Below are 6,443 nucleotides of genomic sequence, written 5' to 3' on the forward strand. Positions count from 1 at the left end.
TACAGAAAGATGTGTTATGTTGTATACTGTGGATTTTAAAATAGAATGATATTAGTGTGGTGACTTGAATATTGCTGATATTAATTTAATCAGAAATGAAAACTGATTGCTCCCTCCTCATTGTTTCCAAAATTGCAGTAGACAAAGAGAAGCAAATTGTTGGTTTTTAGTGAGCGATTAGGAATAATTCTCTTCCTAATAATGTCTGGAATATTTTTTGTTATTATTTTTTATTAATTATTTTAATTTTAAATTATTATTAATCAGAATTCTAATAATCAAACTTTGGGCCATATATTCTGCTGGCTTCCTAGAGCTGCTTAATACAAAATAGGACACGAAGTCTCCTGACTGTGGATCATTAAGCAAATGATTAGTGGACTAGGAGCTCTTAGCAGCATGCTCGAAGTTGCAAGGCACCTTCAGTTCATCCCAACTCCTTTGACTCTTTTTTGTCTGCAACAAATCATGTTTTCCAGATTGAGAAATGCTCTGAGTATATGTTGAACCTTCATCAAAATTTAGTAAGATCTCTACAAGATGATCATTAGTGGATTGAATTGGTTTGAAACATTCATGATTTTTTGGGTGTTTTTTGTAGTCAACATTTAGCTAAATGCTTTTATTTTGTCAATTTGCCTTAACTTGGAAAGCATACTTGTACTTTGCCATCTCTTTGGACAGCCTGAGGTGTTTTTGGTGATATTATACATGTGATATTTCAATTCTCTTGTATCAAAAAAAGGCAATTCAGATACACAATTTTCTGCTTAGTATTTCCTTATTCAGTGGAGATGTTGATTGAGCAACTTCTCAATCAAACCCAAGCAGCGTATCTGTTAATTGGATGAAAATTTTCAAGAGCAGTAGTGTGCCTCTGAGGTTTGGATCATGATCTGAGGTGGTACATACTGCTGGAGCAGCTGCCCTTACACTCTGTTGCAACCGTAATCCTGTGGAGGCTCAAATACTTTATTTTTCTATTGGGAGTCAATAGGAGCTGAGTCGAGAAAAAGCTGGTTCTCCCAAGTGCTCTGCTGACTTAATACTCTGTTGGACCCTTTACTATTGCAGTTGCAACTTTTTTTCTTCTGTGATGCCAAGAATTGCATGTCCCCTTGGTTTAGTGTTAATTTGCAATAAAAAAAGCTTTGGATGCGGTATTGTTGTTCCCATACTTAGGCAATGTTATGTATGTGCTTTTCTTTTTCTCTTTAGGAAAGAATTTTACTGAGGTTTTTATTCAGACAAGCTCAATTATCCTTTTCTCTACTACTGCCTGACTTGTTCGTTAAACTTACAAACACTGCAAATGCATGGCAGATAGTGTCTAATTAGCACTATTTCAATAAGCTTTGCAGTTTTTAATCATTCTAGAATAATTCTGCTGTCCAGTCCAGAAGCTTATTGAAATGCATGCGATGAGATAATATCATAGAGAACATCAGAGGCGTAGTCCTTGACCCTGTTCTTGCTCAGCAGTAGCTCTTAATGCTGTTCAATATTCTGTATGAATGAGAATAAGCTTGGGAAATCTTACAAGGTAGAGGGTTAATGGATCGATACTGACCTTTACCATTACAACTGCAATTAAAGCTGCATATGAACTGAAACGAGGGGAGCAGTTTCAGTGCAAGCGGGGGACTTGCAGGATGATGTTTTAATCTAGCATTCTTTTAAATCATTCTAGATGTCTCTGAAAATGTCACAGAATTGAAAATAAAGATGTGTGAAGAACACTGTGAAGATATGGATAGTTCTAAATCAAATCTATGTTGTGTGGGTTTTTTTCTTGATAATGCAAAACCTCATAGCAAGGAGCTTAAGCTGTCAATATCGTCTGAATTTATAATTTATTTTTAGTTATTTGATTTTTATCCTTGTATTTGCTGTGTACTTTAGATGAAGAAATGATGTTTAGCCCATAGAGATCTTGCAAATGGTGAGCAGACTGGATTAGCACCATAGTAGTGTTTCTGGGCCATGGTGTGAAACCAGAACATGTTCCCTGCTACCATGGATTCTTCAGTAGGATCCATCCTCCAGCATGATAACCTTTGAACACCCTTTGGCGGTTACATCTTGTATGACCATTTCAAATGTCAAAAGTGGTCTGGTAATTCTGAGACATAATGAGAGAATCTTTGTTTCCAGCAGGTAGGAAATGTGCTTATTAAAATGTGACCTTTTTGGCAGCTGGAGAATGTCCAAGCATCATTAGAGGCTTCTGAATATTTTTTTTTTACTATGCTTAATGTTCTGATTCATGTTCTTGCCTAAGATATCAATTGTGTTTCTGCTGTTGCTGTTGTTTGTTATTGCTTAATGAAATGGGGTAGCAGTATGAGAGTACAAAAGTTTCACACACTTTGTGTTAATATAGCATGAAAATGGATCAGAACAAAAAAAAGTGGGTGGGCAGCTTGAGAATAGTTAATCTACTTCAGAATATTTAGTTCTTAAAGGAAAAAATTGCTTTCACTTTGTACCAAAGGACAAAGTTTGTCTCTAATTGGAAAGTGTACATTTATCATTAGTCCTCTTGGTCTCTCTTAACTATCACTATGAAATGCAGAAACATGAAAAGGGTTAATTCTTTATGACGAAAGTTGAGCCACTAAGTAGCTGATTTGCATTCTATACTTTTGACCAGTTTGGTCATAAACCCAAGAAGGCTATGCATACAACTAGAAAGGAAGAGGAGTTCTCATCAATTCTCATGTTTAGTGCTCACAATGTATTAATTAAAGGATGAAGTAAAACTAGAAAACTGAAAAACTTTAAAGGAAATTTAATGCTAGCTAGGCAACACTAAGTGAATTGATTGACAATGGCATAGGTTTGTCATTGAATAGTGCCAGATTTTTCTATCCTTCATTGTACTGTGTAGTGTTTTTAACTTTCGCAAAGAATCCCTCTCAACACTACAACCCACTTCTGACGGGAAAGCTACTGCCAGCATCAAAGTATGCATTCTCATTTGTCCACATAAATTTGTATGTGTAGAAGGAAAGCAAAACAAAATGTGCTTTCCAGGGAGAATTACATAGTATTTCCTTCTCAGGCAAAAAAATTTTTCTGCCCAAGACAGGTATCTGTAGCATTTCATTTTTTCCTGATCTCTGCTACCGAGTGGGTGGCTAATGCCATATTACATGGCTTTGAGAGAAGCAAGCTAAAGGGCCAAAAGAGATCTTGGATAAGTTGCCAGCATAGGATGCTCCCCAATGTATATGGGAGACACAAGTAGTATTGATCTGTTTTCTGAGAATGCTAAACTTGCACTGAGCAGAAAAATCTCATTAAAGCTCCATAAGATGCCTTTTGCAGCTATTTGTTGCTTCTTAAACATTTTCTGTACAACAGTTTTCTTTAGATTAAATGGCCTCAAGTGTAGCAGGATCAATGCAGTTATCTGGAGACTTAGTTTTGGTAAATGAAAATAATTGTAATACAGCAAATAAAACCTATTTGTCATGTTTCTTAGTGAAGAACAGGGCAGAATCTTTAATTTACTCTGAAGTGCTGAAAATCTATAATGCTATGTCTTTCGGTGATTCTTTCTAATGTGCTAGAGCATGATCTCAGTGTGGCAAATCATCCACCAAATCAAAATAACTGCAATTAAAGTGGGAGTATAACAACTTACATCTCACCTCCATTTAAGCCAATCCAAATCGGACCCTTTCTTTTTCATTTTCTTGGAATATCATAGAAGCTGTTAAATAAACTCGTGTATTTTATGAATCACAGAATCACTGGGTTGGAAAGAACTTCTGGAGATTGAACTCCATTGCTAAGGTAGGTTCCCTACAATAGGTTGCAGAACAGAAGTGCCCAGGCTCTTACAGGGTTTTGAATATCTCCAGAAAAGGAGACTCCACAACTTCTGTTTTGAACACAGCCTTTTCCCGTGCTCTGCCATTCTCAAAGTTCTTCCTCAAATCTGTATGGAACTTCCAATGTTCCAGTTTGTGTCCATTGCCACTTGTCCTGTAGCTGGGTACTGCTGAAAAGAGCCTGCCCCATCTACCTGGTGCCCCATTTACTTGGCAGCCCCTCCTTTAGATATTTGTATGCATTGATAAGATCTCCTCTCACTCTTTTCCAGGCTGAGCAGTCTTAGGTCTCAGCATTTCCTAGTATGTGATATTCTCCCAGTCCCTAATCATCTTTGTAGCCCTCCACTGGACTCTCTTCAGTAGTTCCCTGTCTGTCTTGAACTGAGAAGCCTTGAACTGGACACAGTACTCTGGATGTGGCCTCATCAGGGCAGAATAGAGGGGAAAGATCACCTCCTTTGGTCTTCTGCCTATGCTCTTTTCAACATACCTCATGAATGGGATGCATGAAGTCTTCCTTTAGACTGCTCCATGTAACAACAAAAAAGATGTTTTCTCCTTTCCCTTTAGATTCCATATATAGATATTTGTACCTGTATTCTCTCAGTAGATGTCTTATTGTGATTTAGTGTTAAACCTAACCAAGTTCTTAAATTTTTTCTGAAAATTGAAGTTCAGGTTGAATTTGATATATCACATGTAAAATAACACTGTTGCACTGCTTTTTATCTAGAGTGGAAAGAACTTTGTAATTGTCATTTATTACTTACTTCTAGTGTTGTATAGGGAGCTCATGACCATGTTTACAGGCAAGTGCTATCTACAGAAATCTAGGCAGAAAGAGAGCGTTGATACTTTTGCACTTATTCTATGGGCGATGATACTTGCTATGAGCAGCAGCTGACTGACAATGCTATTTGATCTAAGTTCAGCAGTGACAGGTAGATGTGCAAGCTGCTTGCTACTTCAGCTTACGTTTTTGTTCCTCGTTTTGCCTAGTATGCAGACATACCTGTACAGATGCAATCTGCCAAATCTCACTTCTCTGAGAAAAAATTAGGAATGAGTAAACATCCAGAAAAAGAGCAATTTCATTTTTGAAGCTGGTACAATGATGGAGGATTTGGTTCCTTATGAACCATTACCTCCAAAAATAGGAATAAGGAAATCTCAAACCTTCCTTGTTTGATCTTGTTTCTTTTTTTCTGTGAATATGGCAAGCTTCTAGTAGTGCAGTACCATAAACCATCATTTTTACTTGACAGCAGTTAATTGCTCACATTTTTGTCAACTTTCTGACCTTTAAATGGTGCTGCTTTTGACAGCACTTAAAAATGGTGATTGCTTTTAGAGGAAGCAAGAAGAAACAAGACATGCATTTCCACTTTAATTAGGATTTGTAGTGCATTAATGACAATCATGTTGTCAGAAAACTTTACGCACTTGTAAGGCTGTCATGACGGGCAGTTGTTATTCCTTGTCAACTTCCTTGCTTTTTTCTATCCATAAAAGTGAAGAGTGTCCCCTGGGGTAATGTGACTTGGTGCCTAGTGCAGAACTGGTTTTAAGAGAACACTACTAGTGACAGGAGAGGAAAGCCAGTGTCTAATGTTCTTCTCTTCATGTAGAGATAGAGTAATGGGTATAGTAGGATTTGTGCTAATCCCCAAATTACAACGTGTCTGCATGTTGCATGGTGTGCTTGAGCGTCTCTTGCTCTGTGTGTATAACATCTGTCTTGGTAGATAATCTGTATAAACAACTTCTGAAGGCAGGAGAGAGCTCCATGTTTGTGCTTCTGACTGAAAGACCTGAGAACGAACAGTTGAGGCCAATTCTGACCTATGTGGTAGGTCAGCCTCTGCCACAGAGTGATAGCTGGTAGAATTGAGAGATGAGTCTCTTTGCATCTTTTCCCAAACAAGTTGCTTGAAGCTGATGGCTGCTGCCAGTACAGTTTGCTTTGCTCTTTCAGAGATCTCAAATGCTGAGGCTCCATCTCTGTGACTACACTATTTGCCATGTGTTACTGGGGAAAATGGGGATGAGGAGGAGCTGCCATGTGAATAAGTCACCGAATCTATGGCTCTTCAGTGTTATCACTGGCAAACAAAAGTCTGTGTGTGAGGCTGGGAAACACACTGATTGCTTGGTTTCTCCTTGTTCATTGTAATACTTCACTGTAATTTGAGATTTAACCATACATGCACACTTGTCAGACCTTACAGAGAACGCTCTACCTGTGACTGTTGCTAACATTAAGACTTTTTATTCATCTTCCTAACTAATGCAGTACTATATATGGTGGTAGCTGTATGGTGATTAATTTTTTTTAAACTATTTATTCTGGTATATGTATCAAAGCCATAGCATCATGTTATTACAGAATTATAATCTATATTGTACAAGTTTTCTGAGAGCAGTCAATTGTCAATTCTTTGGGAGAAGTACCACTCTAATTGCTTAGCCATTTACATGTTTTTATCTGCTTGTTCTTTTGACTTTTTTCACTTTTTTTCCCCTAAAGGTCTGACAAAAACCTGGGATAAAGAATTATTTTCCAAATTAGTTGATGTGGATGTACGATGTGGATTAGAGAGA

This window comes from Meleagris gallopavo, chromosome 11, assembly GCF_000146605.3.
Source record: "Meleagris gallopavo isolate NT-WF06-2002-E0010 breed Aviagen turkey brand Nicholas breeding stock chromosome 11, Turkey_5.1, whole genome shotgun sequence".
Taxonomy (NCBI): domain Eukaryota; kingdom Metazoa; phylum Chordata; class Aves; order Galliformes; family Phasianidae; genus Meleagris; species Meleagris gallopavo.